Source organism: Rhinopithecus bieti, unplaced genomic scaffold, assembly GCF_001698545.2.
Source record: "Rhinopithecus bieti isolate Rb0 unplaced genomic scaffold, ASM169854v2 scaffold_19708, whole genome shotgun sequence".
NCBI classification, from domain to species: Eukaryota; Metazoa; Chordata; class Mammalia; order Primates; family Cercopithecidae; genus Rhinopithecus; species Rhinopithecus bieti.
The window spans coordinates 1,736,442-1,761,128 of NW_016810765.1; the positions used below are offsets into that span (position 1 = coordinate 1,736,442).

The window sequence follows — 24,687 nt, forward strand, 5'->3', positions numbered from 1 at the left end:
TCACTTGAGGTCAGGAATTCGAGACCAGCCTGACCAACATGGTGAAAACTTGTCTCTACTAAAAATACAAAATTAGCTGGGCATGGTGGCGCATGCCTGTAATCCCAGCTACTTCGGAGGCTGAGGCAGAAGAATCGCTTAAACCTGGGAGGCGGAGGTTGCAGTGAGCCGAGATTGTGCCATTGCACTCCAGCCTGGGCAACAAGAGCAAAACTCCATCTCAAAAAAAAAAAAAAAAAAAAAAAAGAAGAAGAACCAGTATCAGGGAGTGGGATGAGCAGGTGGCCTGATCAGGCAATTGATCAGGACATAGTTTCTTTGTGGTCAGCTGGGAAGGGGCCTCTTGGGAGGGGATGTGATATGGTTTGACTGTGTTCCCACCCAAACCCCACCCAAATCTCATCTTGAACTCTAATCCCCATAATCCGCACGTGGCGAGAGAGGGGCTTGGTGGAGGTGATTGGATCGTGGGGGTGGTTTCCCCAATGTTGTTTTTGTGATAGTGAGTGAGTTCTCAGGAGATCTGATGGTCTTATAAGGCTGTTTTCCCTGCTCTTGCTTGCTCTCTCTCACCTGCCACCATGTAAGATGTGCCTCTTCCCCTTCTGTCATGATTATAAGTTTCCTGAGGCCCCCCAGCCATACAAAACTGTGAGTCAATTAAACCTCTTTTCTTTTTTTTTTTCTTTTCTTTGTTAGACAGAGTCTCACTCTGTCACCAGGCTGGAGTACAGTGGCATGATTTCAGCTCACTGCAACCTCCGCCTCCTGGGTTCAAGCGACTCTCCTACCTCAGCCTCCTGAGTAGCTGAGATTACAGGCACGCACCATCACGCCTGGCTAATTTTTGTATTTTTAGTAGAGACAGCGTTTCACTATGTTGGTCAGGCTGGTCTTGAACTCCTAACCTCGTGATCTGCCCGCCTCAGCCTACCAAAGTGCTGAGATTACAGGTGTGAGCCACCGCACCCAGCCTTTAAACCTCTTTTCTTTATAAATTACCCAGTCTCAGAAATGTCTTTACAGCAACGTGAAAGCAGACTAATACAGGACATTAAGGGGCTTATTCCCAATTCCAGTGCTGGTTTAGGCTGAGACTAGATTAAAGGGCAAAGACCTGGTGGAAGGAGAAAAGCCTGACTGAAGTTTGATTAAGTAAGGTATTTGCCCAGATTGATCAGTAGGGGCAAATGGTTCAGCTAACCATTTATAAGATGAGAATGGAAATTTGGAGGGCATGTCTATGGCCTTGTCGTAGGTGTGAAAGGATGTTATCCATGATGCTTACCTAAGTCATTTGGGGAAAGGTGGTTCTATGTAGTTAGTGGTTTCTCAGAAAATAAAAGGAGGAGAGGATCTTCACTGTTCTCCAGTAACACAAAGTATGGGTCAAGCAACACCATCCCCTTATTTTTTTTTTAATGTATTCTTATTTATTTATTTATTTTTGAGATGGAGCCTTGCTCTGTCGCCCAGGCTGGAGTGCAGTGGCATGATCTTGGCTCACTGCAACCTCCACCTCCCGGATTCAACTGATTCTCGTGCCTCAGCCTCCCCAGTAGCTAGGATTACAGGTGTGCACCACCGCACTCAGCTAATTTTTATATTTTTAGTAGATGGGGTTTCACCATGTTGGCCAGGCTGGTCTGGAACTCCTTACCTCAAGTGATCTGCCTGCCTCGGCCTCCCAAACTGCTGGGATTACAGGCATGAGCCACCATGCCCGGCCTCTGTCCCGTTATTTGATTGTACTTGTAACTATAGTTTTATTATGACATTTTAAGAATATATTGCTATTGTATTCATCATTACTATGACAGCTGTATTTATCAGACACTTTCCCACATCTATAGTATTAGGAGAGTTGGATATTTGTGATCATGAGTTTGCTCCTTGTGCTGGTTATTGAAGTATGTCTTAAGAGTTCAGACTCAAGGCCGGGCGCGGTGGCTCAAGCCTGTAATCCCAGCACTTTGGGAGGCCGAGACGGGCGGATCACAAGGTCAGGAGATCGAGACCATCCTGGCTAACACAGTGAAACCCCGTCTCTACTAAAATACAAAAAAAACTAGCCGGGCGAGGTGGCGGGCTCCTGTAGTCCCAGCTACTTGGGAGGCTGAGGCAGGAGAATGGCGTAAACCCGAGAGGCGGAGCTTGCAGTGAGCTGAGATCCCACCACTGCACTCCAGTCCGGGCGACAGAGCGAGACTCCGCCTCAAAACAAAACAAAACAAAACAAAGCAAAACAAAACAAAAAAAAGAGTTCAGACTCAAGCTTCTATCCTCTGCTCTGTGAGCCAGGGCTGAGACTTAGCAAATCACATTTCCTATAAGGTTTTGCTTATAAGGGGTGCTTGAGGAGAGGGACTTGCTACCTTATAGCTGCTTACTGTTCCTGTCCTGTTACCAAGCAATGGCTCTTCTCCCTGGCTGCAGCAGCAGCTGGTTCCAGTTTCTTAGATTTGTTTGTTTGTTTGTTTGTTTGTTTGTTTTAATCCACCCTGTCCCATCCAGCCTCAATGTTTACCTTCAGAGATAAGAGCATCAGCTAAGTACCACCCCCTCCTTTGAGGTCTGACTCCCAGCCAACCAGGGGTCCTCTCCTGGCTCTTAGGTTCTAATAACCCCAACACTTCCCCTCTACCCAGCTCTGTGCATGGCAGCTGCTTCCTGCAGTTACTCTCTCTCTGTTACCGCAATGTTTTTACCTTGCCAGTCTTCATGACCTTAAATTCTCTGTAAAAATAATTGCTGTGATTTCTGTTTTCTGACTGGGCCCTGACTGATACACCCCTAAGAATTCCAGAAATACCTTCTAAACTACTTGTATAGATTTATGGGTGTATGTTATTGCAGGAATTAAAAATAAGTGGGCTGGGCAAGGTGGCTCACACCTGTAATCCCAGCACTTTGGGAGACTGAGGTGGGTGGATTGCTTGAGCCTGGGAGTTCAAAACCAGCCCGGGCAACATGGCGAAACCCCATCTCTACAAAAAAATACCAAAAAATTAGCTGGGCGTGGTGGCACACATCTGTAGTCCCAGCTACTTGGGAGGCTGAGGTGGGAGAATTACCTGAGCAGGGGTAAGTTGAGGCTGCAGTGAGCTGTGATTGCACCACTGTGCTCCAGCCTGAGTAACAGAGTGAGATCCTGTCACGCACACACACATACACAAAATGGATTACACTTATGGTATACAGGCAGTATCCAACTGACAAACAAGATATATTCTAAAAGTTAATTCATAAATCTATTGCTTGGCCACCCCCCCTGGCTAATTTATCTATTTTTATTTTGTAGAGGTGAGGTCTGGCTGTGCTGCCCAGGCTGATCTCAAACTCCCAGGCTCAAGGGATATTCACACCTTGGCTTCCTAAAGTGTTGAAATTACAAGCGTGAGCCATTGCAAACGGCCAGCTATACTTTAATTAATTAATTTATTTATTTTTGAGATGGAGCCTTGCTTTGTCGCCCAGGCCAGACTGTAGTGGCATGATCTCGGCTCACTGCAACCTCCACCTCCCGGGTTCAAGCAATTCTTATGCCTCAGCCTTCCGAGTCGCTGGGATTACAGGCACATGCTGGCTAATTTTTGTATTTTTAGTAGAGACAGGGTTTTGGTATGTTGGCCAGGCGGGTCTCGAACTCCTGACCTCAGGTGATCTACCCACCTCGGCCTCCCAAAGTGCTGGAATTACAGGCAAGAGCCACTGCACCTGGCCCCAGCTCTACTTTAACTTATGTTTAGCAATTAATATGTCAGTATTTTAACTTACAAACGACTCAGACATTTAATGAATATCTATTACTTAATTTAATATGTTCGAGATTTCAAGTTACCAAAAAGGATTCTTAAAACTGTTTTTAAGTAGACAAATTTTATAAAACATCATTTTTTAAGTTTATTTATAAACTTTTATTCCATTTACATTTACCTAATTCACTTGCTCTTAACAATTATGCTTGAATTGCTCGTGAAAAATTTCATGAGACATTAAACAAAACTAGCCATTGAAGGAGTTCAGGAGATTTCCCCAAAATCATTTGCTCTCCCCTAAATTGTCTCTCCCCAGTGAAGAGGGTACACAAGCTCCTAAAATTTCAGTTTTGTTGGGGAGGCAGAAGGAATATTAATTTTTCTTTCTCGTGCTATCCCCTACAAGAAATCTGCGTACTTTTTCTCTTGTTAATCTACCTGCTGTCAATTTATTTCACAGACTTAGTTATCCAACCCTCAGAGAGTAGAGGGAAAGTCTTTCTTCCTCTACACCATCATCTTATGTTAATTTTTGTTGACAGATTAGGCAGGTATCAAACATATCACAGTCTAACGGCCTCCAAGTTAGCTTTTTTTTTTTTTTTTTTTGACACGGAGTTTTGCTCTGTCGCCCAGGCTGGTGTGCAGTGGCAGGATCTCGGCTCGCTGCAAGCTCCGCCTCCCGGGTTCACGCCATTCTCCTGCCTCAGCCTCTTGAGTAGCTGGGACTACAGGCGCCCGCCACCATGCCCAGCTAAGTTTTTGTATTTTTAGTAGAGACGGGGTTTCACCGTGTTAGCCAGGATGGCCTCGATCTCCTAACTTCCTGATCCGCCCGCCTCGGCCTCCCAAAGTGCTGGGATTACAGGCGTGAGCCACCGCGCCAGGCCAGAATTTTGTTTTATAACAACATGGAAACAAATTTAAGACCTCGTTCTGTTTTCTAGGAGCTAAAAATCCAACGAAAGAAGACACAGCTACAATATTCCTCTTGTTACAAAGAGAACTGTGGCAACTTTTATAACTGACACACAGCTCTGTGCTATAAGGGCGGGGAAGGTTTTTTCCTACTTTCCACAGCACGGTGGATTGTTCCACAGTTTAATTTGATCTTAATTTTTATGTGGAAATACACATGAATGTAATGAGTTCTTAAACGCTAAATTTAGGAAGCAAGGTTCATTGGGGAAAGAAAAGAAACACCTACATGGTTATCTCTAAACCTTGGAATTTAATTATAAATCAAGAACCTTGGAATTTAATTATATTGTTTTTCTAGAACATATTTTCATGTTTAAAATCAGAAAAGGCAGCATTTCTCGAGTTTCCTGCTTTCGAGGAAGGGAGGCATAAAATGTTTAAAAAGACGCCGCTCACACACATAGCTCTAAGAATCAGAGCACAGTGAGGAAGACAGCGAGGAAGCACTGCGACCGCAGCGCTACTCCAAGACTACGTCAGTGCCCAGAGGGCGCCCTCGCCTCGAGGCGGGAACTGCGAGTCCGCAGCAAGTCTCCAGCCCCGCGCCCGCGCAGGTGGGCGAGGCGGGGACGTGGTGGGCGGGGCCTAGAAAGGCGGGGCCTTTGGGGGCGGCCCCGGGGCGGGCCCTGCCGGTGCAAGGGCTGCCGGCGCAGCTCCAAAGCGTCTAGAGCGCGGCGCGGGGCAGGATCTTGGTGGACCAGGAGCGGCAGCGCATCCTCCTGCGACTCCGGGGCCAGACGCCCACTCCAGGTAACCGACTCCCCATCTTGTTCCCCTGCTCGGCCGCCCAGCGGTGGGGGAGGGCAGAGAAGGATGAGTGGGAGGAAGCCGGCTCTCAGCCAGTACCCCTTGGCCCCGGGCGGGCTGGGCTCTGCCGCGCAGGAGGAAGCAGAACCGGGGTGCGCCCGGTACCGGGATGGAGCGGCGCGTCCTCCTTCCACCCTCATTTTACGTCCGCTCAGTGGGGCTGGGACGCCGGTGCCCCGTGTCCCCCGAAAGTCACTTTCTGGCCTCTTGACCCTGGTCCCTGTAGCTTAGACGTCGGAGGGGTTGGCTGCGGGCGTAGATAGGCAGGGAACGAAAAGACTCGCTGCCATCCCTTGGGTGCCAGGGGCTTAACTTCATTTAACTTCATTGAATCCTAACCCCAGCCCGGCTAAGAGGCATGTTCACCCCTACTTTACTGATAAAGAGGCCAACGCTAGGATAATAAATGACACGCCCTAGAGCAAACTATTACTAGTAGAAAAGGAGACGTTAGTTTAGGGGCTCCGAAGCCTCTTTCCTTTCCTGCTCCTCGCTTTCTTTCTTCTCGCGGCAGTCTAGGAAACTCGCGCGCACGGTCTATTACGAAAACAAGTGATTCGTCTTAAACGCATTTTACCCCCTCCTAGGTTTCTCTTTCCTCTTCTTTTAAAGTATCTCAGGCAGATTCCTCCAAGTTTTGGTTATTAGGTTTCTGAAATGCAAGAAGCCCTTGCTCACTGCTTCTTTTCTCCTGGCAGCGCTTTCTGCGCAGCACAGGCACCCTTGCCTGTCACGCCTCCCTCTCCTCTTCCCGTCTCCCAGCGTGGATGAGGGCGCTTGCAGATCCCGGCTGGGGCACTGGCCACCTAGGCCGAGGTAGGTTCTGTAGGCATCTGGCATGCTGTAGATGCATATAAACGTTGCCCTGTACACCCTTTGCCTTATTTCTTTCCGCAGAAAAGAGAGTCGGTTTTTTACACATAATGGGGCAAGAGGCCAGTTGGGAGGGTATATGGTGTTCAAAGAAAGCCATGGTGCCTTGAGATAAGAATGCGGCCACAGCTTTTTGTGGGCTGAATTTGATGGGTGGGAGGTGAGAGACATGGTCTGGAAGTTGTCTCTTCGTCTGGCATTCTGCCCCCCTTCCAGAGCTGTTCTGAAAGACCAGTTTGTATAAAACTGGTCTTAGAGGGGGATAGGAGGGGTTAATAGTTTTTAAAGATCAGTGTAAATTACCTGCTAGGAGCTTAGGCAATTCCAGGCAGGCCCCCCTGCTGGAGGCTTTGGTAACAGATTTCAGTTCTGGCACGGAGGAAAACTCAGACTGTGTAGATACCTGCTTTTTCTTAAAGGAATTTTTTTCGGGCCTTTAAAATGATACTTTCGGGAAACTGATTTCTTAGAAATGGCAAACTCCTTTAATTTTAAATACAATATGCCAAACTGTGAATTTACTTTTAAAAAGTGTTTTATTGGCCGAGAGGTTGATATTTTTCCCATTTCATGATGAGGGTTTGACTGCCACCTCCTCTGCCCGTCCTTCAGCTTGGCCCTGTAAAGGACCTCCTTAGCCTTGGCCCCAAGTTTGTACTAGATTCTATCCTTCACTAATTATAGTTCATTCTTGATTAATGATAGCAATACTTCCACTCACTTTTTAAGGAGTTACTCCTTTTCCATTTGTAATTGAATTGCTTAACAGTAAGAAAAACGTTTTTCCCTAAAACTAGGATCACAAAATCCACTTTATCCATGTGGACTAAACAGGTAATGCACGAGAGTGCTTGAGTGAGCCCACGTGGCTGCAGAGGAACCTGCTAAATCTGGGTGGATAGTGACCATTTCCACCCAGTATCCATGCAGGAATTCCCATGCAGCCATGCAATGTAGGCAGCTCTTCCTTTTTTTTTTTTTTTTTTAATGAATAGCTGAGAACTTGTACTTAAAAATAAAAAATGTAAAGCCTGATTTTAAATATTGGCTCATATTGTTTCCTTTTTAAAACACAGAGAGGGCCGGGCGCAGTGGCTCAAACCTATAATCCCAGCACTTTGGGAGGCTGAGGAGGGTGGATCACGAGGTCAGGAGTTCAAGACCAGCCTGGCCAAGATGGTGAGACCGTGTCTCTACTAAAAATTCAAAAATTAGCTGAGTATGGTGTCCGGGCACCTGTAATCCCAGCTACTCAGGAGGCTGAAACAGAGAATTGTTTGAACCTGGGAGGTGGAGTTTGCAGTGAGCCAAGATTGCGCCACTGCACTCCAGCCTGGGTGACAGAGCGAGACTCTGTCTCAAAAGAAAAAAACAAACAAACAAACAAAAAAAAAAAAACCACACACAAAGAGGCTGAGCATGGTGGCTCATACCTGTAATCCCAGCATTTTGGGAGGCCAAGGCAGGCGGATCACTTGAGGTCAGGAGTTCGAGACCGGCCTGACCTACATGGCAAAACCCCATCTCTACAAAAACAAAAATCAGCCAGGTGTGGTGGTGGGCACCTGTAATCCCAGCTACTTAGGAGGCTGAGGCAGGATAACCGCTTGAACCCGGGAGGTGGACGTTGGGATGAGCAGGGATTGTGCCACTACACTCAAGCCTGGACGACAGAGTGAAACTCCATCTTAAAACAAAAAACCCATGAAGAATAAAATCAAACTTGTTTCATGCATCATCTGTTTGCAAAGCTCTGCCTTAAAAACTGCTAATGTACACGGTGATTATATTCGCTGATGAATGGAAAATTCTGAACTGTGATGTAGATATTATATATTTTTCATGAAATGAAAGTGATAGAAAACAAATTACTACTGGAAATGATCGATGGTCAAATTCTGTTTTCTATGAAGTGTGTGGTATTTCAGCTATACTGTATATATATATTTTTTTATAGAGCCAACCAAGGACTCTTGTCACATTTGTATTTATTCTAATGAGAAATGTATTCATGGTTCCAGGTCAGTATGTCAAATGTCTAACTCCCTGTCTTAAAAAGGGAGTTCCCAAATGACTGTTCATATAACCAGATGTGTTTCTTGTGGAGACTGTCTGTATTCTTGGCTTTGTCACTGGATTCATGGCTTAGTGCTGTCACGTTTCCTCTCTGAGGCAAATGCCATGTATTGGTTTAAACCAGCCTTTCTCAATTGTGACACTTTTGACATTTTTGGCCAGATAAGTTTTGTTGTGGGGGCTGTCCTGTGCATCGCAGATGTTTAGCAGCGTCTCTGGCCTCTACCTATTAAATAAATGCCAGTGCACCCTCCCTGCAGTTAAACGACCCCAAATGTCTCCAGACATAGGCAAATGTTCCCTGGAGAACAAAGTCATTTTTGGTTGAGGAACAAAATGAACCTATATTTAAGATGGTCTAAACGTTTCTGAGATGGTCTAAACATTTATAAGCTTAACAATTAACTTCAAACTCTTCATGACTAGAGAAGCTATTTGTAGATTTAAGCGTCTGACATTTTGAAACGTCTTTATCATAAAGATAACTAAATGTTCTTTGTGAATGACCAATGTGTCCTGCCGGTTTCTTTTCTTTTTTTTTTTTTTTTTTTTTTTTTTTTTTTTCCTATTCTGAGAAGCATGCCCTGCCAGTTTCCATCTCCAAAGAAATTTCAAGTGTTCAGTGCATTTGTTAAATTTCATAAAGTTTAAAAAGTTGGAAATCAACCAGGAATTCTACGGTAGTTTTAGGTAGAATTTAGTTTTAAGAAAATTAACCTCTTTTAGCTAACAGCAACAAAACGAAGACAGCTGTGTATTTCTGTAATCTGAAAAATCTCAACTTTCTCAAAGGGAGCGCTACATAATGTATGGTATAACTTATATCAGAAGAAAACATGTCCTAGAAAGGTAACCCTCTTTATTAGGACTTACATGTGCTCAGGGAGGTTGAAAACAGCCTTGATTATGGAGGATGCCTCCTTAGCTGGGGATTAGCTATCCACTGGTCCCTTCCAGAAATCAAACTCATTTGTAAAACTCAGGACTGGCTACATAATTTGTGGGGCCCCTTGTTAAAAAAAATTAAGAATTTGAACATGGTGACCACAGAGCATTAAACCAAGCACAGGGTCCAGTGTGACTGCATTGGTTGCCCACCCGTGAGCTGGCCCTGGTGAAACTATTTAGAGCTTACAGTAGGGTTGTGATCACAAATGCAAATCTAAACCGTGAAATGTTAACTGCTGCCACTAGGCACCTGGAGTTCCTGCTTCCTTGATTGTTCTTCTGTTTCCAATGAGGAATCTGCATGTATTTGGTCATCAATGCAATAACGTTACTAAGAAATCCTCCCGTGATTGATTTTTCCTTTGCTAAAGAGGTAGCCAAATTTTTGTTCAGTAGAGTCATGGGTACTGGAGCAACCTATTTATTCAGGCATTCATTGAACAACTATTTACTGAACATTTGTTAGATGCCCGGCATTGCTCGCTCCTGGGCCACAAGTGTGAACGAGATGGAGGGTCCCTGCTTTTATGAGCTTATGAGCTTATGAGACAAACACATAGCCACACCGGCTCAGGCTATCACAATCCTAAGGGGTACTTAGGAAAGCACAGGGTCTTAGGGGAGCATGTGACCCTGAGACCTAACCTGGTTTAGGGGAGAGAGACTGTTCAGGGAAGGCCTGCTTAAAAAATGATATTTAAAATAAGGCCTGGGGGCAGGCATGGTGGCTCATACCTGTAATCCTAGCACTTTGGGAAGCTGAGATGGGAGAATCACTTGAGGCCAGGAGTTCAAGACCAGCCAGGTCAACATAGCGAGACTCCCATCTCTTTTTTTTTTTTTGAAAGAAATAAAGAATTTTTTAAAAGGCTGAAAGATTAGTAGGAGTTAGTGAAGTACATTAGGGGATAAACTTACAGGCTGAAAGAGTTGCGATCAAGAGGAAAATATGTCTGGGGATGAGGCCTCTTGGGTCATTTTTAGGATTTTGGACGTTAATGTCAGCAGAGTGGAAACCCACTTTCTGTTTGTTTGTTTGTTTCAGACAGGGTCTCACTCTGTTGCCCAGGTTGGAATGCAGTGGCACGATCTTGGCTCACTGCAGCCTCTGCCTCCCAGGCTGAGCTGATCCTCCCACCTCAGCCTCCTGAGTAGCTGAGACTACAGGCACACGCCACCATACCTGGGTAATTTTTGTATTTTTAGTGGAGATGGGATTTTGCCATGTTGCCCAGGCTGGTCTCCAACTCCTGGGCTCAAGTGATCTGCCCACCTTGGCCTCCCAGAGTGCTGGGATTACAGGTGTAAGCCAGCACCCCTGGCCACTAAAGTGTTTTTGATTTGAGGTTGTTTTTTTTTTGTTGTTGAAGACAGTGTCTCACTTTGTTGTCCAGGTTGGAGTGCGGTGGCTATTCACAGCTGTGATCATAGCACGCTTCAGTTGAACTCCTAGGCTCAAGTGATCCTCCCACTTCAGCCTCTCAAGTAGTTGAGACTACAGGCATGGGCTACCATATCTGACTAGAAGTAATTTTATTTTAGACCCAGCAAGCCCTGATTCCTTTATGTTTTCTCTAGATTCTACTAAAAGAATTGAATATACTTTAGTTCATCTCTCTCACATTTTCTCAAAGGCAGGTACTAGGCCGGGTAGCACTTCCTACATTCTTCCCAGAAATGTTGTTAGGCAGATCCCTGATATGGTGTAATATCCTCTCAAATTTCCATGTTAGGGCAGGCAGTAGTGTTGCCCACATTCCTCCAGTTCATTTTCTCCAATTTCCAATGAGATTTTTTTTTTGTTTTTGAGACAGTCTTGCTATGTTGCTTGGACTGGAGTGCAGTGGCTATTCACAGGAGCAATCATAGCACACTGCCGTCAAACTCCTGGGCTCAAGTGATCCTCCTGCCTCAGCCTCCCTCGTAGCTGCGACTACAGGCAGGCACTGCCGTGCCTGACTCTGATTTGAGTTCTGTTTTGTTTTGTTTTGTTTTAAGACGGAGTCTTGCACTGTCACCCAGACTGGAGTGCAGTGGCGCAATCTCGGCTCACTGCAACCTCTGCCCCAAGTAGCTGGAATTAAAGATGCGCGTCACCACACCCAGATAATTTTTGTATTTTTAGTAGAGGCGGGGTTTCAGCATATTGGCCAGGCTGGTCTTGAACTCCTGACCTCAAGAGATCCTCTCGCCTCAGCCTCCCAAAGTCCTGGGATTACAGGTGTGAGCCGCCGTGCCTGGCCTAATTTGAGTTTGTAAAATGACTGCTGTTGCTGTGTAGAGAATAGTTTAGAGAGGTAGGTCCTGCTGGCACGTATGGTGTCTTTGTGGAAACGCAAGAAAGGCTTCTATTCTGTGTGGACCAGTTAGAAAAAATGCAGCACTGTGTCCCAGTTGGGCCAGGTCAAAAGGCTTTAGCCCCCTGAGCCAGACTTGTGCAGGCACAGCCTGTGCGATCATGTGGCCACCCTGGGGAGGAGGAGGGTGGATGTGAACAAACAGTGCTTTTGCAGTCACCCAGGGATGGTGTAGCAGCACTGGATAAAGCTTAATGACAGGGAGGGATTGAGATGGAGTGAGATTGGGTTTGTAGTTAAAATCAGCAAGAAGGTGGTGATTATTTGGATATGGTTGATGGAGAGGGAGGTAACAAGGTTGATTCAAAACTTTCTGGCATAAACAACTGAGTAGGATGGGATGGTGGAACCATTATGATGATTGAGAACACCGGAGGAGGAGCGGGTTGGCACGAGGTGTGGGAGGGAAGATAATGCCTTTTTGGATGTGTGCTTTGTTTGTGAGACATCCAAGTAAAGATGAGGAGTAGACAGTTGCTACTCCTGAAAGAGATCTGCGGTGGAGATACATGTTTAGGAGCTGTTGCATGTAAGTAATTACTGCATAAAAAGCACTCATCCAAAGAGGGTGTAGAAGGAGAAGAGAAAAGGGCTGGACCCATAGAGTTTGATCACTGTATTTGGTGGAAGAAGAGAGGCCTGTTAAGGGTACTGAGAAGTGTGATATTCATGCGGGGCAGGGAGGAAATGAAGGGTCTGTGATGTTTTTGTTTTGTTTTGTTTCAGATTGAGATGGGAGAAATTTAAACATGCTCTAATGCTACTGGGATTTTGTTTTGTTTTTGGCAGGATCTCTCTCTGTTGCCCAGGCTGGAGTGCAGTGGCACAATCTTAGCTCACTGCAACCTCCACCCCCTGGGGCTCATGCTGTCCTCCCACCTCAGCCTTCAAGTAGCACCAAGGGTGCACAGCACTATGCCTGGCTAAGTTTTGTATTTTTTTTCTAGAGACAGGTCTCACCGTCTGTGTTGTCCAGGCTGGTCTCAAATTCCTGAGCTAAAGCAATCTGCCCACCTTGGCTTCCCAAAGTGTGGGATTATAGGCATGATCCACTGTGTCTGGCCACTACTGGGAATTTTCTGGTAGAGAGGAAGAGCCTAAAGATGCAGGAGGGTGAAATAAATGATAGGACCAGTTTTCAGAGAAGGTGAGAACACAGTGCAGAAATTGTTCTTTGATGGAAGGAGGGAGGGAGAGGATGGATAAAGATGCTTTAGATTTTGGGACCAGGGTCGTGAGGACTTTTTTCTGAAGGAAGTGGAAAAACTATTGGCTGAGTTTGGGGTGTGTCTGTGTGTGCAGGCAGATATTTCTTCAACCAGCATTTAGTAAGCATTTTCTAGTGCCAAGCGTTGTGTTTGGCTCCCTGGAAAGTATTATGAATGATGATCACCTTGAAGCTAGGCCCTGTCTGTTCACCTGAAATAGCCTTGCACCGCTTTTTCTACAAATTGCTTCCTACCTTTGACCTTACACACTTGATAACTAAAGGCAGTAAATGCTCAGCTGAACCTTTTTTTTTTTTTTTTTTTTTTTTGAGACGGAGTCTTGCTCTGTCATCCAGGCCGGAGTGCAGTGGCGTGATCTCGGCTCACTGCAAGCTCTGCCTTCCAGGTTCACGTCATTCTTCTGCCTCAGCCTCCTGAGTAGCTGGGACTATAGGTGCCCACCACCACGCCTGGCTAATTTTTTGTATTTTTAGTAGAGACGGGGTTTCACTGTGTTAGCCAGGATGGTCTCGATCTCCTGACCTCATGATCCACCTGCCTCGGCCTCCCAAAGTGCTGGGATTACAGGCGTGAGCCACCGCCTCAGCTGATTTTCTGATGGGCATCAAAGCCACTAGGGGTGACGGTCCTGGAGGGGAGGGAGCTTTTCAAGCCCCTTCCACACCATGCAGCTTCATGTCCCACGTCATGGTTCTCAGTGTTGGCTATACACTAGGAACACCTGTGGAGCTTTTAAAAAAATCTGACACCCAGGTCAAACTCTATACCAATTCCATCAAATATGTGGTAGGGGGACTCAGTTATTGATCCTTTTTGAAAGCTCCCTCGTGGTTCCAGTGTACAAACCAGATTGAGAGCTACTTGCCTGTTGAGTGGCCCTGAGTCCAGTTAAAGCCACTCGCTGTGTTGAGCTCCAGCCCCTGCTGCCTGGAGTTTACAGCAGTTGTCAGTTGTGTGGGACAGAAAATAAGGCTAAGACCAATTGTGTAGGACAGAAAACAAGGTTGAGATCATATTGGTATCCAGAGCAGGAAGCGAATGACAGTCCTTTGAGGGTGTTGAAAGGAAGTGTAAGAACTTCTATTTATAATTTTATATGCATTTAAGGTCAGGAGTGCTAGTGGTCCCTCCTTCAGTTTTTTTTTTTTTTTTTTTTGAGACAGTCTTGCTCTGTTGCCCAGGCTGGAGTGCAGTGGCACAGTCTCAGCTCACTGCAACCTCCGCTTCCCAGGTTCAAGCGATTGTCCTGTTTCAGCCTCCTGAGTAGCTGGGATTACAGGCGCGTGCCACTGTGCCTGGCTAATTTTTGTATTTTTAGTCGAGACAGGGTTTCACCATGTTGACCAGGCTGGTTTTGAACTCCTCACCTCAGGTGATCCGCCTGCCTGGGCCTCCCGAAGTGCTGGGATTACAGGTGTGAGCCACCGTGTGCGGATCCTCCTTCAGTCCTGTGTCCTGTATGGTGAATGCGGTTCCTTAATCTGAGGTGGATAGGAGGCAGGGATTCCTTGCCTAGCTGGAGCCCTGCTCACCTGGCCATCAAGCATACTGTGAGATGTTGCAAGTTAGGAGCTATAGGGTGTCATTGAGTTGTTTAACTTTAGAAACACAAAGCCTTTAAATTAGAGCATCTCTCAACCTAGACTTGTCCCTGAGCGGGTGATAGGTGTACTGAGATACTGCATTTCTCTCAGCCCTCTCCCTTCAGCCAAGACAGCTGAAACTGAAGTTCAGTGCTTGCCTTTTGGTATATATGTCATTGCATGAGAAAGAATCATTGCTTTAGTCTGTAGAAGCTTTGTCATCCTTTGCCATGCCCTGGGGAGGGAGCAGGGCCATCCTTTGCACCCATCAGAGCATTCCTAGTTCTCTTGTTGCCAGATGTGTAAGAGTGGTTGAGCTTACGGGTGTCTGCATCTCTCTTTAGCAGAAATATGGGGTTTCAAATGTGTTGCCTCTTTCCAACTTTGCTATGCCTATCAGTAGTCAGATATTTTGGGGAGAAGGGAAAAATCTAAGGTAAACGTGAGGGTCTTACAGTGAATTACTTTTCAAAATAAATTTCTGCTACCAGGGGGCATTTGGGAAGTGGCTGTGTGGAGATGTTTTCATTGTAATGGGAACATATTGCCAAAAAATATTGTACATTTGTGAGTTACCAAAGCTCTCAAAGGAAAAAAAAAATTAAAAACTGGGAAATAGAATTGTGTAACTACTTTAAGTGAAAAGTATCAATGAGTTTTTAATCCATTTGTTAATTTTATAGGGCACCTGCAGACTATTTTTATTAGTCTTTACAATTGATTGAAACCCACTGGGTGAATTTCACCAAAAACCTATGTGATTGGTGGACGGAGGAAACTAAGTGTCAAGATTTAGGTAGCAGAGCCAGGAGTGCACTACTGTAATTGAATAGGTTTTATTGCATCTTCCAAGTTTTTGTATTATGATACATGTAATTTATTAGTACAGTAGTGAGAGACAGGACTAGCTGGATTTCCTAGGCCCACTAAGAATCCCTAAGCCTAGCTGGGAAGGTGACCACATCCATCTTTAAACACGGGGCTTGCAACTTAGCTCACACCCGACCAATCAGGTAGGAAAGAGAGCTCACTAAAATGCTAATTAGGCAAAAACAGGAGGTAAAGAAATAGCCAGTCATCTATCGCCTGAGAGCACAGCAGGAGGGACAGTGATCGGGATATAAACCCAGGCATTCAAGCCGGGTACCCTCTTTGGGTCCCCTCCCTTTGTGTGGGAGCTCTGTTTTCACTCTATTAAATCTTGCAACTGCACTCTCTTCTGGTCCGTGTTACGGTTTGAGCTGAACTTTCGCTCACCATCCACCACTGCTGTTTGCTGCCATCGCAGACCCGCTGCTGACTTCCATCCTTCCGGATCCGGCAGGGTGTCTGCTGTGCTCCTGATCCAGTGAGGCACCCATTGCCACTCCTAATTGGCCTAAAGCTTGCCATTGTTCCTGCACGGCTAAGTGCCTGGGTTCGTCCTAATTGAGCGGAACATTAGTCACTGGGTTCCACAGTTCTCTTCCATGACCCACAGCTTCCAATAGAGCTATAACACTCACCACATGGCCCAAGATTCCATTCCTTGGAATCCGTGAGACCAAGAACCCCAGGTCAGAGAACACAAGACTTGCCGCCATTTTGGAAGCAGCACGCCACCATCTTGGGAGCTCTGGGAGCAAGGACCCCCCGGTAACAGTAGTATATACATATAATTTTTAAATAAACATATTAAGGGTACTCTTAGGGTCTATACTAAGAAATTTTACATGCTTGTCATGAAAAACTTTGAATCAAAGTCCTGGGTGTGTGTATATGACTTTGACTCTAAGTCAAGTGTAAATGTAACTATATAGATATGCCATGTATATAATGTAAATGAAATATATACATATATTTATATAGTAGTCTGAGAACTCGCTGGCTGGTGAACTTTAAAACAGCCTCTTTCTCATGATATACCACTCCAGTTTATCCAGTGGAAAAGAAAATTACTGCTGGATTAAAAGTAAGTGCTCAGGCTGGGTGTGGTAGCTCATGCCCGTAATTTCAGCACTCTGGGAGGCCAAGGCAGGCAGATCGCTTGAGCCCAGGAGTTCGAGACCAGCCTGGGCAACATGGTAAAACTCCATCTCTACAAAAAAATACAGAAATTAGCTGGGTGTGGTGGTGTGTGTCTGTAGTCCCAGCTACTCAGAAGGCTGAGGTGGGAGGACTGCTTGAGCCCAGGAGTCGAGGCTGTGGTGAACCGTGATTGGGCCACTACATTGAAGCCTGGGTGACAGAGTGAGACCCTGTCTCAAAAAAAAGAAAAAGTGCTCAAACTAAAGAGTGATAAATACGTTGTATACATGTCTTGTTTCTCTTGAAATGTGTACATTTTATCATTCTATAATGTATACATATATCAAAATATCACATTATACCCCATAAATATACACAATTATTATTCGTCAATTAAAAATTAATTTTTTTTTAAAGAAGCCACTTAATGTAGAATTTGCAGTAGTCTTCTGGTTAGTGCAGGATTCAGCAGGGGTCAGGTAAGAATTTCCTGAAATCAGCAGCGGGACCCAGGAATGTGCTTAGGACACTATCCCAGACTTTGGAGCTGGACAGGCTTGTTTGTCCTTTTCATGTAAATGCAGAACTTGCCTCTGAAATATCCCTAATCCTTTCATATAGGTGGAGCCTCCTGATCTCATCCGTTGTCTACACATTTCTCATATCTGTTACGCTAACTAACGCAGTCCTTGCATTCACCTAGGAGGATCTGGTTCTCACACTACTTATGCTAATTAACAAAACCTCTGGTTTGCAATTAAGAAGCCTGAAGCACATGCAATATCTGCCGCTGGAGTATGGCCATCCCAGGAATGTGCTCCTGCCTAGGGCGCTTAACTTCCACAAACCCCAGGGTATAGATAAAAACCCATGCATGTATGTCTCACTGCTATGCAGAAGTGTTTTTCAAGTCAGTAATAGACAACCCACCAATTTTGTTGTTGATTACTTGTGTCAGAAAACTTATGGGTTCCCTGAAAATGAGAGGCATGGCTATAAAAATACAGGATTTTAAAAAAAAATGTATAAGTGGAAATTAGTACCTTTAACATAAGTGTTTTCCAAAGACATTTCTGACCATTTTGAGGCATGTCCTCTGTGCTGTATTCTCCTGTTAGGAAAGAGACCAGTTTTTGATGGTAGATATGATTTTGCAGCATATCAGAAGTTAGCACTATGAGGTAGATTGGTCATGCTCAGTAATATTATTTTGGGTCAAAATAAGATGAAAAAATTTTTTTTTCTTTTTTTTTGAGACCGGTCTCACTTTGTTGCCCAGGCTGGAGTGCAGTGGCACGATCATGGCTCACTGCAGCCTCTCCCAAGGTCAGCTCAGCTGACTCCCACATCAGCCTCCCGTAAATATTTTCTAAAAATGGACCAGGGGCTGGGCATGGTGGCTCACGCCTGTAATGCCAGCACTTTGGCAGGCTGAGGCTGGCAGATCACTTGAGGTCAGGAGTTCAAGACCAGCCTGGCCAAACATGATGAAACCTTGTCCCTGCTAAAAATAAAAAAAAATAGCTGGGTGTGGTGGCATTTGCCTGTAATTCCAGCTACTCAGGAGGCTGAGGTGGGAGAATCACTTGAACCCGAACCCGGGAGGCGGAGGATGCAGTGAGTCAAGATCGCGCCTCTGTACTCCAGCCTGGGCAACAGAGTGAGACTTTGTCTCAAAGAAAAAAAGGAAATGAGAAAAGAGAATGTGTGACTGACACCACAGAGAAATGTCAGATGTCTCTTTTGGGGTTCTGTGGTTGCCCCTCCCTCCCAAAAAAGGAGAATTGAGTGAAGGGACTGCAGTAGAGCGTGAAGGGCACATACCCACAAGGGTGAAGCTGCAGTCTCTGGTTAAAGGCAACTTTCCACTAGATCTTGACCCTTAGAAAAGCCACTTATGCCCCAGGGCCTCAGCTTTTTCTTGAGTTACAGAGGAGGATACAACTTGGGGCTAGATGGACTTTTTTGTTATGGACTTGTAATATGCTCTTCTTGTAAGTTTTCTTTGTCATGTAAGTTTGAGAAATGCTGAATACCATGTCTCTGTCTTTAAATATTTACAGTAGACATGACTGTCTTAAGGGCTAAGAAATAAGGAGCCACACCAGCAGCAAAGAATCTTGTCTTGTCTTTTCTTTTTCTGTCTTTGAGATGGAGTCTCGCTCTGTCGCCCATGCTGGAGTGCAATGGCGTGATCTCAGCTCACTGCAACTTCCGCCTCCCAGATTCAAGCAATTCCCCTGCCTCATCCTTCAGAGTAGCTGGGATTACAGGTGCCCACCACCATGGCTGGCTAATTTTTGTGTTTTTAGTAGAGACGGGGTTTCACCATGTTGGCCAGGGTGGTCTAGAACTCCTGACCTCAGATGATTTGCCTGCCTCGGCCTCCTAAAGTGCTGGGATTACAGGTGTGAGCCACCGTGCCCTGCCACACTTGTCTGTCTTTGTGCCTTTGTTTCTTGTAATTTATGGGACCACAGACTCCACCCCTATCCTGAAGACCTAGTAATCGCTCCCAGAGCTGCTGTTTCCAGCAACACTAGATGCTTCCTAAAGTTTCTTTCAGCTCTACAATGGATGCATTGTTCTAAAAATAGTTTCTAACTATATTGACCAAGCCTATAATTTTCCCCAGAAACCTCAGCAAATAACCACTATGTGAATTCCTGGAGAGCAGGGAGTATGTATTATTTATGGGGAGCATTTTTCTCCTCAGAGCCTAGGAATCTATTTTGTATAATATATTCTCAGTATGGAATTGAGTTGAGTGTATTGAAGTATTTGTTAGTAAACTTGAAATATGGATTTTCATTTTTGAAGTCTGAAAAAGTTACCCTTAGACATGAGCTCAGATTTGAACAAAAGTCAGAAAAGGGAAAATAATGAATAATAATACATTGCCAATATTAAGGGCTCATTATTTGTCAAATACAGTATAAACATGTTACAAGTTAGCTCACTTACTTTTTATAAAAACTCTAAGGTATATATGATCATTTCCCCAATGAAATTGTTTAAAGTTAATTAATTTAAAAAAAAAAAAACAAAACACTGAAGCTAGGAGAGGCTAATAATTTGCTGAAGTTTGGGTTGGGGAATGATGATTCCCAGGTCTCCTGCTGGGGTGGTCCAGCTGGAGAGCTGAAATCATTGCCACTGTACTCTTCTGCATCTCAGATGTAAACAAACCCAAGAGAAAATATTCAGGACTGGGCACAGTGACTCACACCTATCATCCCAGCACTTTGGAAGGCCAAGGTAGATCACTTGAGCCCAGGAGTTCACGACCAGCCTGGGCAACAGTGCAAGACCTTGCCTCTACAAAAAGTACAAAAATTAGCCAGGCATGGTGGCATATGCCTGTACTCCCAGCTACTCAGGAGGCTGAGGTAGAAGGATCGCTTTGAACCTGGGAAGTCAAGACTGTAGTAATAGTAAGCTTTGGTTATGCCACTGCACTCTAGCCTGGGTAACCGAGTGATACCCTGTCTCAGAAAAAGAAAGGAAAGAAAAGAAAAGATTCAGCCACTGGTAATCGAATCACAAAATGAAACCTTGATGATGTATCATTTTATAGTTGCAATATCGGCAAAAATAATTATACAGTATATTCATATGCAGTCATTTAACATTATATATAATTAAAATGTATAGTAAATTTAGAGCAAATGGCATCCAGATGTTACCGGGGACAGTATAAGTATGGTTTATTTGGAAGGCAGACAAGAGGCAGAGAAACTTACAAGTAGTGACCTAAAATCCTTACTCCTAGGAATTCCAAGGAAATCCTTTAAAAGCAAAGAGAAAACAAAGCTATGAATATACAAAGCTATTCATAGTTCATGTTTATAAAAGTGTAATTTGGAAATACCCTTAATATCCAACCAGAAGACGAACTAATTGTGACAAAAACAAATGAAGATACTTTGATAGCCAGTAATCAAAAAAGAATAGAAACTGAAATCCCTGCTGCTATTACATCTGAGCAAAAATATAAGTGTATTGTGCAAAGATAAGTACCAGAAGAGAACGGGGAACGTGAACGCAGAGGATGTGTCAGTGAAGTGAGATTGTCAATGGATTTTTGTTTTTGGGAAATTATATGCTTTGCAAATATATTTAATTGGAGCTTATTTTGGAGAACTGTCACCACTTTATCCCAGTTGGCAATTTTTAAAGAAAATTACTGAAGTGAACATAACAAATGCAAACATTTCAGCAGTGTTTGAATAAACATCCCCTCTCCGAAAAAGGAAGATCCTCACTGAATAGTTTTGGGTGTGTGCTTCTCACAGTTCTTCCAGTGCATGTTTATAATATATCTATCTGGAGGCTGGTTTTTTTGTTTGCTTGTTTGTTCGTTTTCAGACAGAGTCTCACTCTGTCGCCCAGGCTGGAGCGCAGTAGCGCGATCTCGGTTCAAGCGATTCTCCTGCCTCAGACTCTTGAGTAGCTGGGATTACAGGTGCAGTGCCACCATGCCCAGCCTTCTCTGAACGTGCTGAGGTGCGGCTCACCTCTGAATACTACATCATCTCACATACTTCTTTTCATGTCATTACAATGAGCATTACTTCGTTCTTGGCTTTAGTGCTAATTTCAAATTCAATAACTGTACCACAATATCATTTAGATGATGTGAAATGGAGAATAAAGATTGCCACTCAGGTCTATCAAGCTGTTTAAAGACACAGTCACAGCTTAGATCAAATAAGTCCCTGAGGCGACTCTATTGAAGAGGTTGCTCTGATGTGTCTTAGCATTGAAGCCTTCAAAAAGAGAGTTTGTAACATTCATATCCGCAGGAAGATTTGGGAGATTCTCGAGCTCCTTGAAAAGTTAGGAGGCAGAGCAAGGTATAATTAGAAGCTGTTAATAACTGGATCCAGTGTTTTTCTTGGCCAGAAAGAGAGACTATGCTCTGTTCTCTTTGTTCCCCGGGGAGTCAGCCCTGGGCTGAGCCCTCGCCTCACCTCTTAATCCCGGTAAACTGGAGTAAATGACCATATTCAGAGCAGTGAAAGCCTGGGTTTCTTTACCTGGTAAGTGAGAATAAAAATAGCTACTGACAGGGTGGTTGTGAGAATTAAATAAGAAAAGGTATGTAAAATGCTTGGCAAAGTATTTGCTTATTATTAACAGTTTCCTAAATTCTGAGATAACTTTGTAAAAGCACCATCCATTTGATAATCATCTCTAATCATCTCTAAAGGAAGTGGAAAAAAAAAAAAAAAAACCACCACCACCACAATAATGAGCATACTTTGTGTCAGTGGGTATCAATTTTGAAAAATATCAGTGTAAGGGAAAAAATGTTCTCAGACTCGGGGAAATACAGTACATATTAGTATTTTGCCTTACAATTGCCCCCCGCCCCCATCACACATCTGCTAAGGAACAGCAAAGTGCTTTATCACTTAGGAGTTGGAGACCCCCTAAATGAGTCCAGCTGCTCCTTTGTGCAGGTAAGGAGACCAAAGTCCAGAAAGGCTAAGATCAATCCCAAAGACAGGATGAAAGTACCACCCAGTACTGTTTGAAGCAGGTTGTTTTCTCGGTTTCTTTTTATGGTTTTGTTTGTTTGTTTGTTTGTCTGTTTTGAGACAGAGTCTTGCTCTGCCTCCCAGGCTGGAGTGCAATGGCGTGATCTCTGCTCACCGCAACCTCTGCCTCTGAGGTTCAAGCGATTCTCCTGCCTCAGCCTCCCATGTAGCTAGGACTACAGGTGCAAGCCACCATGCCTGGCTTATTTTTGTCTTTTTAGTAGAGACGAGGTTTCGCCATGTTGGCCAGGCTAGTCTCGAACTCCTGACCTCAGGTGACGCTTCCACCTCAGCCTCACAAAGTGCTGGGATTACAGGCCTGAGCCACTGCGCCGGGCCTGGGTTTATCTTTAGATACACATTTTAGAGTATCTAAAATCATGTTAGGCTCCCAGACAATAATTTAGAACCTGTAAGTACTGAACTTTCATTTCCTTCTCTGGAAAAGACTATGAGCTATAAGGCACACTTAACACAAAGCATCCAAGATGCTGCCCTACATTTTTTGGGAGAAAGGAAGTGAATTTCGTAATATTTGGACATTTGGTTTTTTTTTTTTATTTTTTGAGTTCATGCTAATTGAACAGACCCAGGGAGTAGTGTGGGTAAAGGGGTGGGAGACAAGCCTAAGACTCGACAGAGGCCACTAAGAGCTCTCCAAAGCACCCACATGGATGGGTTCACAGAGACAGAGTGATGTGGGGATTCAGTGCTGAAGTGAGAGACGACGATAATTCCTGTTTATCCAGCATCTGCTGTGTGTACCAGTCACTGTGCTTGGCACTTTACAGGTTACTTAATCATCACTGACCAAATGAGATGGGTCATTACGATATCTTCATTTTTCAGATAAGGAAACTAAGGCTCAGAGAGGTTAAGCAACTTGCAGAAACCATGCATTTAGGAAGTAACATAGGCTATGTCTTCACTTCGGTTTGACTTCACACTCCTGTTTTGCTCTGTGGCCTCCAACAGTGAATGATGTTGGATTTCAAAGAGGGGCAGTCACTGTGGTTTGGGAAAGGAGCATGGGAAGGGGTTGACCTGGATTTTGAATGTGTAGAGGAAATTGGGCAGAGAGTGCTTTTCATTTTTGCTAATGGTTAGCCTTGTATTTTGTCATCTTACTTACTCCAACAGTCACATTTAGCAAACTGAAAATTCAGATTTGAGGGCTACCTCTAAAAACAAGGAATCTAGAATTTGGGAATTAGCATTTCTGAGACCAAGCCATTTAGGAGGCTCACATACTTAAAATTGGGACTGTTTAGAAAACCCAAGACGTGTGGCCCATGTGACACACAGGATGGGTGACCTCAGGGCCAAAAACCCAGGGCCACCTCATCTTTAAGAGGGGACAACATGAACTTTAATTTTCCAATCTAAAATTTTGTTTCCATAAAACTGTGGTGTTCTATTTGGTATTATAAACTACCTACTTTTAGATTTGAGAAAAAGAAAAAAGTCCATTACTCTTTAGTGTGGAATTTCAAAGTAGACAATGAGATCTTTTATTCTCATTTTTGGTCTGCAGTGATAATGAGGTTGAAGATTTCTATTAAAAAAAAAAAACTGTTTTTTTGTATGTATATATATATAGATATATCTGCTCAAGCCCATCAAAGTCAGCCTCTGCAAATGAAGTCTCCTGCCTGAGAGGACAGGTTTTTTTCCATGTAAAAGTGAGTTTCACTGTTACTTAGACTTTAAGCAAACTGGGTAACAGTAAAGGTGCATAGGCAGTCGGAAACACACTGACCTTTTGGAGAAAGTTGGACAACCTTTGTTCTTTTGTCTCTAGACTTTCATGACACTAAACTCAAAAAGGTTATTTTTTTTTTTTCAGACAACCTGAGGTCATACCTACTTATATTCTAATATTTTTTTTTCACTGTCTTCTCTTAAATTACTTTTTATTTATTATTTACTGAGACAGAGTCTTACTCTGTCACCAGGCTGGAGTGTAGTGGTGCAATCTTAGCTCACTGAAACTTACGCCTCCCAGGTTCAAGCGAGTCTCATGCCTCAGCGTCCCGAGTAGCTGAGACTGCAGGTGTGCACCACTACACCTGGCTAATTTTTGTATTTTTAGTAAAGACGGGGTTTCACCATGTTGGCCGGGCTGGTCTCGAAATCCTTGCCTCATGTGATCTGCCCACCTTGGCCTTCCAAAGTGCTGGGATTACAGGCATGAGCCACTGCGCCCACCTCTTAAATTAATTTTAAAAAGCCTCTTCTGGGGCTGGGAGTGGTGGCTCACGCCTGTAATCCCAGCACTTTGGGAGGCCGAGGTGGGGGGATCACGAGGTCAGGAGTTTGAGACCAGCCTGGCCAACGTGGTGAAACTCCGTCTCTATTAAAAATACAAAAATTATCTGGCTGTGGTGGTGCGTGCTTGTGATCCCAGCTACTCAGGAGGCTGAGGCAGGAGAATTGCTTGAACCTGGGAGGCAGAGGTTGTAGTGGTCCTAGATCATGCCACTGCACTCTAGCCTGGGCGACAGAGTGAGACTCTGTCTCAAAAA

At 44.4% G+C, this 24,687-nt stretch overlaps 1 protein-coding gene across 5 annotated transcripts in view; it reads left to right on the forward strand.

Annotated features, from left to right (window-relative positions):
• Positions 1-24,687, forward strand: part of GCNT1 (glucosaminyl (N-acetyl) transferase 1) — a 129,649-nt gene that overhangs the window by 62,296 nt on the left and 42,666 nt on the right. The window contains exons 1-2 of one of the 5 annotated variants that reach the window (XM_017892744.1): positions 5,385-5,489; positions 6,245-6,362. The exons of 1 other annotated variant lie outside the window; for it this stretch is intronic. The gene's annotated coding sequence lies outside the window, so the exon portion shown is untranslated. Of the gene's footprint in view, positions 1-5,378; positions 5,490-6,244; positions 6,363-16,225; positions 16,248-24,687 lie in introns of those variants that run through there. 3 more of the 5 variants (XR_001889329.1, XM_017892743.1, XM_017892750.1) reach the window with 3 other exon arrangements.